Here is an 11,446-nt window from a genome sequence, read left to right as displayed (position 1 = left end):
GGCCTGTTTCTGTGCTGTGTGACCCTGACTCTATGACTGATTAGGGAGAGTCAGCATGACTGTCTTTTCACACAGAGTGTGGTGGGTAAATAGGTTATAACATGTACATGGATAGGAAAGGTTTCGAGGAATATGGGCCAAATGCGGGCAGGTGGGACTAACGTAGATGAGGCATCTTGGTCAGCATGGATGGGTTTGGGCTGAAGGGTCTGTTTCTGTGCTGTCTGACTTTACAACTCGGACTCTATAATTCTGTTCCACTTTATATTCAGTACATGGACAGTTTTTTACCAAACCTGGTCTGTTTCCCTGGAGTGTGGGAAGCTGAGTGGAGACCTGGTAGAAGTTTATAAAATAATGAGAGGCATAGATAGGGCTGACAGTCCGAGTATGTTTTCCAGAATGGAAATGCCAGAATGTTTTTCCCAGCGTAGCAAGGTCAATAGACACGGCTTTAAGATGAGAGGGACAAAGTTCAAGGGAGATGTGCGGAGTAGGTGGGTGCCTGGAACGCGACGCAACGCGATTGTGGCATTCAAGAGGCTTTCAGAAAGGCACATGGAGATGCAGGGAATGGAAGGATATGGATCACGTGCAGGCAGAGGAGATTAGTTTAACTTGGGATCATGTTCAACACAGACATTGTGGGCCAAATAGTCTGTTCCAGTGTTGTAGCAAAAAGATTTGAGTACAGGAGCAGGGAGGTTCTACTGCAGTTGTACAGGGTCTTGGTGAGACCACACCTGGAGTATTGCGTACAGTTTTGGTCTCCTAATCTGAGGAAAGACATTCTTGCCATAGAGGGAGTACAGAGAAGGTTCACCAGACTGATTCCTGGGATGTCAGGACTTTCATATGAAGAAAGACTGGATAGACTCGGTTTGTACTCGCTAGAATTTAGAAGATTGACGGGGGGATCTTATAGAAACGTACAAAATTCTTAAGGGGTTGGACAGGCTAGATGCAGGAAGATTGTTCCCGATGTTGGGGAAGTCCAGAACAAGGGGTCACAGTTTAAGGATAAAGGGGAAATCTTTTAGGACCGAGATGAGGAAAACATTTTTCACACAGAGAGTGGTGAATCTGTGGAATTCTCTCCCGCAGAAGGTAGTTGAGGCCAGTTCATTGGCTATATTTAAGAGGGAGTTAGATGTGGCCCTTGTGGCTAAAGGGATCAGGGGGTATGGAGAGAAGGCAGGTACAGGATACTGAGTTGGATGATCAGCCATGATCATATTGAATGGCGGTGCAGGCTCGAAGGGCCGAATGGCCTACTCCTGCACCTATTTTCTATGTTTCTATGTTTCTATGTGCTGTTCTATGTTCCATGTTCGATGTATAATGTCGCAGTTGTGTGGTTAATGCATCGTGAATGCCTTACACTTTAGTTTAGTTTAGTTTCGAGACACAGCACGGAAACAGGCCCTTTGGTCCACCGAGTCCGCACCGACCATTGATCACCCGTTCACACTAGTTCACCGGAACACGAGGGTTCCGCGAGAGGTCGCTCGGGGTTTCCGAGGGAAATAGTGATAAATAGGCTAATCATATGTAAATGCATTTTGGAGTCATTTTTATGCTTAATTTCATATTCGTAATTTTATTACACAAGTACGGCATAATTAGCAACGTATATTTAGCATATTTAGCTATATCATATTTAGCGACGTCTATACGGCGCCAGTGTGAAACGGCCTTTAGTGGTCAGTGGACGGGAGCTGTAAGTGACGGGTTTGTGTGTGCTTCCTCATTCCCTCATTCACCCACGCTATTTAGTAATTTTTACCCATCATTTAGGAATGTTATATGAATTTAAAAAAATGTAAGTGTGTTTATGTTTATCAAAAGTTTATTTGTTTTTGTTAGTTTATGAAAAGTTTATGTGTGTTGTTTTTTCTTTCTCTCTCTCTCTCTCTCTCTCTCTCTCTCTCTCTCTCTCTCTCTCTCTCTTCTTCTCTCTCTCTCTCTCTCTCTCTCTCTCTCTCTCTCTCTCTCTCTCTCTCTCTCTCTCTCTCTCTCTCTCTCTCTCTCTCTCCTACGAGGTTAGTTTTTCTGTTTGCCTTTATTTGCTTCAGTTTTGAACAAGCAGTTTGATTTCAATTTGTTTTTGCATTGTCAATAAACTTCAGAAATGTTTTTCTTAAACCAATGACCAGAAAAATATATGATGTTTGCCTTATGAACTTTAAGTTTATGAAAGAGAAAGAAAGAGATTAATAAAGATATATAATAATTTTTCTGTAGGGGTTCCCTGAGACATGACAATTATTTTAAGGGTAAAAAGGTTGCACTAGATGTTATCCAGTTTATCATCCACTCTGTACACAACAGGGGCAACTTACAGAGGGTGTATTGACCTGCAAACCCTCACGTCTTTGGGATGTGGGAGGAACCCGGAGCACCCGGAGGAAACCCATGAGGTCACAACGAGAACATGCAAACTCCACACAGACAGCACTCGAGGTCAGGATTGAACTTGGGTCTCTGGCGCTGTCAGGCAGTTCAGTTCAGTTTAGTTTATTGCCTCACGTACCGAGGTACAATGAGAAGCTTTTAGTGCGTGCTAAGCAGCCAGCGGAAAGGCAATTGAGCCATTCACGGTGCACAGATACATGATAAGGGAATAACTCAGCAGGACAGGCAACATCTCTGGAGTGAAGGAATGGGTGATGTCCCGAAACGTCACCCATTCCATTTCTCCACAGATGTTGCCTGTCCCGCTGAGTTACTCCAGCATTTTGTGTCTATCTTCGGTTTATACCAGCATCTGCTGTTCCTTCCTACAAATGATAAGGGAATAATGTTTAGTGCAAGGTCAAGCCAGTAAAGTCCGATCAAAGATAGTCCGAGGGGTTACCGATGAGGTAGATGGTAGTTCAGGACTACTCCCTGGTTGCAGTACGATGGTTCAGTTGCCCAGGCAGCAGCTCAACCCGCTGGTTAGAACGGAGATGAGGAAACATTTTTTCACACAGAGAGTTGTGAGTCTGTGGAATTCTCTGCCTCAGGGCGGTGGAGGCCGGTTCTCTGGATACTTTCAAGAGAGAGTTAGATAGGGCTCTTAAAGATAGCGGAGTCAGGGGATATGGGGAGAAGGCAGGAACGGGGTACTAATTGTGGATGATCAGCCATGATCACATTGAATGACGGTGGTGGCTCGAAGGGCTGAATGACCTACTCCTGCACCTATTGTCTATTGTCTATTGCGTCAACGATTCTCCAACTCAGAGCTCTTGTGAATGAATCCCTGACTGACTGCTGTGTCTACTACTGTTGCCTCCACAATTAGAATTTCCACATGAAACCTTCCTGACCTCTTCAGCATGCACACACCAGAGGTCGGGATCGAACCTGGGTCTCTGGCGCCGTGAGGCAGCAGCTCTTACGAGCCCCTTCCAGCATTGTTTATTTCCAGTAAACTTTAATCAATGATCCCGCACACAGCCTTCGGCAATCTGATGAAAGTTAATGATTAGACGGGCATCGGGACATCTAACTAGAGCTCTCTGCTGGGGGCTGTAATCTATGCAAAGCGCGGGCGGTGATCAAACATAGATGCTCTCTGGCTGAACAATGGATCACCTTTGCATGCCTTTGCATTTGAAATGACAAACAGTCGACTGGGAACTCAATGAACAAGAATTGGCGCAGTGTCCTGGCAGAACTGAATGAGGCAGTCACAGAGGAATTGGTCAAAGAGAAACGGCTTATTCACCAGTGCATTCAAAGTAGGGTAACGATGTTTTATATTAACTTTCTCATTCTGGTGTAATTCTGGGCCTTAATGATGAAGGTAGACACAAAAAGCTGGAGTAACTCAACGGGTCAGACAGCATCTCTGGAGAAAAGGAATAGGTGATGATTCAGGTCAGGACCCTTCTTCAGATTGATAATGTTGCGATGCTGTTGGCTTCAAGGTTTCTGCTCTGTTGGAAACACAAGGATTGGCTTTGAGTTGGCATGGGTGATGAGCAGTCAAGTCCAAGTACCCGAAACGTCACCCATTCCTTCTCTCCATAGATGCTGCCTGTCCTGCTGAGTTACTCCAGCATTTTGTGTCTATCTTCCAAGTACACTTGGTTTGGGGCATTTGGATAGATATGTATAAGAAGGAACTGCAGATGCTGGAAAAATCGAAGGTGGATAAAAATGCTGGAGAAACTCGGCGGGTGAGGCAGCATCTATGGAGCGAAGGAATAGGTGACGTTTCGGGTCGAGACCCTTGGGTCCATAGATGCTGCCTCACCCGCTGAGTTTCTCCAGCATTTTTATCTACCTTAGATAGATATGTAGACAGGTGCAGTACGAATACAACACACTTCACAAAGAATGGTGTCTCTGAGTAATGTGTAATATTTTAAGTTAACTAAGATAAAGCATGTTAAATACTCCTAAACTTAACGGTGAAAATTCAATAGCAGGGAATAATGACTAAATTATTTAATACTAATTGATGGTGCCCAGAAATGTAATTGCATGTTTTATCTCATCTCTACACAATAGAAAATCTATTTTTTACTTGGGGTGAAATGTTGCCAGATTTCTGAACGGTCCTTCCATAAGCTAGGGTACTGTCCGATTCACCTCTACCCCATGGTGGACATTGGACTTTGTCTCTGGAACTGGTGCGCTACAATGCTGAGAACTATATTCTGCACTCTGTATCTTCCCTTTTGCTCTATTGTGCTTGAGTTTGACGAATGTATTTTTGTATGGTTTATCTGATCTGTGTGGATAGCTTGCAGAACAAAGCTTTGTACTGTACCTCGGTACACACATGACAATTATAAACCTAAACCTAAACCATTAATCTGGTCTTCTGTCTTACACCTCACTCCAACCCTAAGTTCTTGGATCTTGGTCCTCCAAAATATTCCAAATGGAATTTAAACTGGAGGTGGCGGATGGCGGACTTCAGCAAAAAAGTGTTCTTGGAGAAGAAGAGCTGCCTTAAATTTAGTTGCGTCTGGTTGGGTAACTAAGGTAGGGTGAAGACTATTCCATGCTTTAATTGTGCGGGGGAAGAATGAATTGCTGTACACAACTGGCTTGGTCGCTGGTATCTCAAATTGCATCTCAAACATAGAACAATACGGCACAGGAGCAGGCCCTTCAGCCCATATTGTCTCTGTCATCCAAGATGCCAAGTTAAACTAATCTTGTCTGCCTGCACCTAATCCACATCCCTCCATTCCCTGCATACCCATGCCTATCGAATACCCTCCTAAATGCCACTATCGTACGTCCACCACCACCACCCTGGCAGCAAGTTTCCCCCACCACCCCCCACATAAAACAAGCTAAGGAACACCAAAAATATACATTTAACACATACAATTAAAACACAAAGAAGGAATGGACAGACAGACTGTTGGCGAGGCAGCCATTGCTGGCGCTACCCGGTGGATATTGATAAACCTAAACCTAAAAGATGATGACGTTTATGGGTTGTTTGGTGAACGAAATTCCAAACAGGCACATCTTGGCTTGTGCCATATTTGGGATTGACCATAAGATCATAAGAAATAGGAGCAGAATTAGGCCATTTGTCATTCAATCATGTTTAATTTAGTTTAGTTTAGTTTAGAGATACAGCACGGAAACAGGCCCTTCGGCCCACCGGGTCCGCACCGACCAGCGATCCCCGCACATTAACAATATCCTACACACACTAGGGACAATTTTCACATTTACCAAGCCAATTAACCTACAAACCTGAACTTTTTGGAGTATGGGAGGAAACCGAAGATCTCGGAGCAACCAACGCAGGTCACGGGAAGAACATACAAACTCCGTATAGATAGCAGGCGTAGTCGGGATCGAACCATGGTCTCTGGCACTGCATTCGCTGTAAGGCAGCAACTCTACAGCTGCGCCACCGTGACCGCCCGGATCATGTCTGATCTATTTTTCCCTCCCAATCCCATTCTCCTGCCTTCTTCCTATAACCTTCGTTAATCAAGAATCTATCAATCTCCACTTTAAAAATACCCCATGACATCGCATCCACAGCCGTAAGAATAAGGCGTAAGCCATTTAGGACTGAAATGTGGAAACATTTTTCACCCAGAGATTGTGAATCTGTGGAATTCTCTGCCACAGAAGGCAGTGGAGGCCAATTCACTGGATGTTTTCAAGGGAGAGATAGATTTAGCTCTTGGGGCGAGGGGAAGCAAGGGATATGGGGAGAAAGCAGGAATGAGGTACTGATTTTGGATGATCTGCCATGATCATATTGGATGGCGGTGCTGACATGAAGGGCCAAATGACCTACTCCTGCACCTATTTTAATGTTTTTCTATGTTTCGATGTCTGTGGCAATGAATTCCATAGATTCACCACCCTCTCTCTGGCTAAAGACATTTCTCCTCATCTCCATTCTAAAGGTACAGTAGATCCTGTTATCCTGAGGCTGTGCCCTCTGGTCCTAGACCAGGGGTGGGGAACCTTTTCATGTTGGAATGCCGCAGTAAGTTAGCTGTAATCTAATAAGGCTGCATCCAAGAAACTTCAATTAGATATACTTCAAAATTTACGTTATTTTGTAAAAATCTAACTACAATGTACTAACTTCAAGAAAATGAAAACAACTTGTTAATTCCAAAGTTAACTAACCTTTTAATGACTGTTGTGACTGCTTTTTGTGGGAAAGCATTTGAATATTTGGTTGCGACATGGAGGTACGCAGTTTCAGCTGATCTTCTAGATGGGTATCCGTCATTTGTGACCTTAAGGGCGTCTTGTTTTGGGTTAGGTAGGAGAATGTAGATTTGCAGCAATAAGTGGTTGAAAAGCACTTCCGGTTGTACTTCCGGTGGCGCTGGTGCCAGCAGCCTCCACCTACAGCCCGGTATCTTTTAGTTTTTTTGTTTATTTAGTTATGTAAAAGTGTGTTTTCTTGTGTTTTTTTTGTGTTTTTATGTGGGGGAAGAGGGTACGGTGCGGGGGATACCGTCCTTCAGCCGCTTCCTGGTGAGGACGCGACTATTATTCGAGTCGCGTCCTCGCTCCCCCCCGAGCGGCCTACCTACTGGATTAGCGCGGCCTTTCCTGCCGGGACCGACCAGAGCTCCAGCAGCGGCGGGACAGCGCTGAAACATCGCGGGGCTGGCGATGCCTTACCGGGGGTCGCCGTCTGGAGCCCGGAGTGCTGGACCTGCTGCACCGACATCATGGAGCTGCGGTTTGCGGGCTCCCAACGCGGGTGGCGCTGATGGACAGCACGGGGTCCTGTGACTCTGCCCGGCTCGGGAGCTGCGGACTCCGGCTGCTGGAGGCGGCTGATCAGGAGGTCCGGGCCGCTGAGGAGGAGGATGTTCACCGTCGGGGTTCGGCGTCGGTGTTCCACCAGCCCGGCGTGAGGGCCTGAACATCGGGCCACCCGGGGCGGCGACTGCGGGTGCTAGGAAGACCTCGACCACGAATGAACATCTGGGAAGAACGGAGGGGAGGCTGGCTGGACTATGGTGCCTTACTCACCTTGGTGCCACTGTGTTATGTTGTGTCGTGGACTTTCAGTGTTTGTGCTTTTTAAAAAATTCTATTTTATTTTTAATATGTTTTATTATTTATTATTATTTATTTATTTTTATTTTTATGATACTGCCTGTAAGGGAAATTCATTTCGTTGTCTCTAACTGAGACAATGACAATAAATTTGAATACAATACAATACAATACAAGAAAGCATTTTTCGTGCATGTTGCCGAAGACGTGGGTATTAATGAGGGTATAGTTAACAATACTTATAACTTGTTGCAAAGTGTCACTTAAAATAGTAGATTTAGCACAGAGATTTTGCTGATGTAAGATACAAAGGTGAAAAGAAATGAGAGCATCTGGACCTTTTTTATCTGTGCAATAAACCCTTCATGTTTTCCTGTCAGGGAAGGTGCACCGCCTGTACATACACTCGTTAAATTAACCAAATCCAGTCCAGCTTCACCACATTTATCTTGAAATTTGTTGAAGAAATCTATTCCTCGTGATCTACGCGTAAGAGTGCCCAAAGCGAGTAACTCTTCGTAGCAAAGAAAATCTTCTGTTATTAGTTGATTCAAAGTTGATAATACTGAAGACAGGACGGCCAGCGGATTCTCCCAGACATTTTCCCTCTCGTCAAACAGCCTCGGGCGGTGGTGGCACCACTAAATCCTGAGGATAACAGGTGTTAAAATAGCCCTCATGACTTACTAATGTTTTATTTATGGCCGTCAGTCGGGGAGGATTCTTTTGTTGAATCTTCTTTTACTCTTTGGTATTTTAAATACGTTCATTTTAAGATTAAAATAAAAATAATAAAAGACGAACAAAAACATATTAATAAAAAATAAAAGGATTTGTTCTACAAAAGTTGGATTCGTTCAAAAGGCCGCACTTAATGGCCTAGACTCTCCCACTAATGGCCACAGGGGCACTTTAGACCATGTTAAGGGAGGAACTGTTGATGCTGGTTTAAACCGAAGATAGACACAAAATGCTGGAATAGCTCAGTGGGCAGACAGCATCTGGAATAGGTGACGTTTCGAATCGAGACCCCCTTTCAGACGGAAAGTCAAGGGAGAGTGAAGCGAGAGATATAGAAGGTGCATAGAACAAGTGGAGTTGATTTGCATTATATCCAGCCTCTCAAAGTAATTCAATGCAGTGTATGCAAGAGTTTAATTCAGTTTAACACGGAAGATAGACACATAAAACTGGAGTAACTCAGCGGGACAGGCAGCACCTCTGGAGAGAAGGAATGGGTGACGTTTCGGGTCGAGACCCTTCTACAGACTGAGAGTCAGGAGAGAGTGAAACAAGAGATATGGAAGGGTAAGGAGTGAAACCGAGAGATCGAAGGGAACGAATTTAAAGGAAAATGTCGAGTAGATCATTGTTAGTAAGGGGAAGTTGACGACGAGGTTATACAAAGTAAAATTTAATCAGGACAGTCAAACTAGTCGGTGAACTGGTCGGCGTGGGGTCGATGGGCTGAAGGACCTGTGCTCAGCTGTATAGGAGTACTGTATCAACTGATCCACCAGCCTCACTCACAGCTCCTTCACTGTCGCTGGTTCAAGACCCTGCAACTCCCCCCAAAGGGAAGCACTGCCCACATAAGGACTTCAGTGGCACGTGAAGTCCAGCACCAGGCAACCTTGGCATGGACAATAACCCCAACCCTGCCAGGCCCAACCAGCTCTCGGCTGGAATGGTCTTAGTTTAGTCTAGTTTAGAGATACAGGGTGGAAACAGGCCATTCGGCCCATCGAGACCGCGCCGACCAGCGATCTCCGCACATTAACACCATCCTACACACACTAGGGACAATTTACAATTTTACCAAAGCCAATTAACCTACAAACATGTACGTATTTGGAGTGTGTTAGGAAACCGGAGCATCTGGAGAAAACCCACGCAGGTCACGGGGAGAACGTACAAACTCTGTACAGCCAGCACCTGAGGTCAGTATCTGGCGCTGTGAGGCAGCATCTCTACCACTGATGCCCTAACCCCAACACCATTCTTGCTAAACTGTTAGGGAAACCTCAATAAATATCTCAGAGAGTTGGTTCAAAAGCCCAATGTAGATATAAGAAAGTGCAGATTCTGGTTTCCAAAAAAACCACACAAAGTGCTGGAGTAACTCAGTGGGTCATGCAACCCAACACCCTACAATCAGTCTGAAGAAGGGTCCCGATCCGAAACATCACCAATCTTTGTGCTCCAGGAATGTTGTCTGACCCGGTGAGTTACTCCAGCACTTTGTGTCTTTTTTTTGTTCAAAATCCTTAAGATGTCTGAAGAAGGTGCAAATTTTAAGGGGAGACAAGAACATTATTTCCAAGTTAAGGGACAGTGAGCCTGAAGCTCTTTAGCTGAAAGAGTAACGGATTCACGAACCCTGGTCACAGGTAAAACATCCCTAGACTGTAAACTACAGGCTTACAGGGCTAGTATTGGAAGGAGAGTTAAGGTGCGATCTTTTCCAATTAGCACAGTCACGATGGGCTGAATGGCCTCATTCTACATTGTAGGTTGCCGAACTGTGGCATTTAGTTTAGTTTGATACTGTGCGGAAACAGGCCCATCAGCCCAACGAGCCCGCACCGACCAGCGATCACCGCACATTAACACCATCCTACACACACTAGGGACAATTTTCACTTATACCCATCCAATTAATCTGCAAACCTTTGGATTGTGGGAGGAAACCGAAGATCTTGGAGAAAGCCCACATAGGTGACAGGGAGAACATACAAACTCCGTACAGACAGCACCCGTAGTCGGGATCGAACCCGGGTCTCTGGCGTTGAAAGCGCTGTAAGGCAACAACTCTACCGCTGCGCCACCGTGCCACCCACATTTTAATGATTGCTTTTCATCTCAGAAAAAGTTGCAGGGCCATTAACCCATGAGTTACTGCAGCGGTGAATTCATCAACACTTGTATATGGAACAATATGAGTTTCTGCCTCCCTGACATCGTGTGTGATATTCCCACTTTATATTTGCTGTGACGGAACTTTGAATATTATTAATAAATGTAATCGCTATTTGGCTCACACTTTGGTGCACATTCGCAATACTCCATTTACAGTGTAGTTGATGAACAATGCTTACTGGGCCTACCTGATGTCCTGGTTGCTGAACACTTTAACTCCCCCTCCCATTCCCACACTCACCTTTCTGTCCTGGGCCTCCTCCATTGTCAGAGTGAGGCCAAGCACAAATTGGAGGAGCTGCACCTCATATTTCGCTTGGGCAGCTTACACCCCAGTGGTATGAACATTGACTTCTCCAACTTCATGTAACCCCTGCTCTCCCTCTCCCTCCATCCCTCCCCCACCCTAGTTGTCCGACTAGTTTCACTGTCCTCCTGATTACTTTTACCGTTTGTATGCCTCGTTGTCACCTTCCCCTCAGCCAACAATGAACCGTTCTACATTTCCTTGATCAATCTGCTTTGATCTGTCCTTTTCACACCTCACATGCTCCTTGTACCCATCCATATCCTTGGTCTCCTTCTCCCCTGACTCTCTGTCTGAAGAAGGGTCTCGAGCCAAATCGTCACCCATTCCTCTCCGGAGATGCCGCCTCTCAGATGCCATTTCCTTGAACAACTGCATGGTGGTGCCTGATGGTGCTTTGAGGAAGATTTTCTTGACATTGGAAACTAGGCGATCGACATTTGGAAACAAGCTACGTATGTGCTTGGCAATTCTATGAAGTCCTTGAGCTAAGCATGTCAAATGCAACATTTTGGGGAATAAAACTTTAAGAGCACGAGCAGCTTTTTTCATGTAGGGAGCTGCATCAGTCACAAACAGAAGAACATTCTTGTGTTTTATAACTTCTGGCCAAAGTACAGCAAGTGAAGATGTAAACAACTGAGCAATAGTTGAGCTGTTTGACTTCTCCAATACTCCGATGTCAACAAATACTTCTTTGATGGTTGACCAGCC

At 45.1% G+C, this 11,446-nt stretch overlaps 1 protein-coding gene across 1 annotated transcript in view; it reads left to right on the top strand.

Moving 5' to 3' along the window:
- Positions 1–3,452: 3,452 nt before the first annotated feature.
- The window catches only part of LOC116967409 (B-cell linker protein-like), a 55,075-nt gene continuing 47,081 nt past the window's right edge, over positions 3,453–11,446 (top strand). The window contains exon 1 of the mRNA XM_033013957.1: positions 3,453–3,733. The gene's annotated coding sequence lies outside the window, so the exon portion shown is untranslated. The remainder of the gene's footprint in view (positions 3,734–11,446) is intronic.

The sequence above is a fragment of the Amblyraja radiata genome, chromosome 39 (genome assembly GCF_010909765.2).
Source record: "Amblyraja radiata isolate CabotCenter1 chromosome 39, sAmbRad1.1.pri, whole genome shotgun sequence".
Classification (NCBI taxonomy): domain Eukaryota; kingdom Metazoa; phylum Chordata; class Chondrichthyes; order Rajiformes; family Rajidae; genus Amblyraja; species Amblyraja radiata.
Note: the sequence above shows the minus strand (reverse complement) of the source record. Positions and strands in the feature narration are given on the sequence as shown.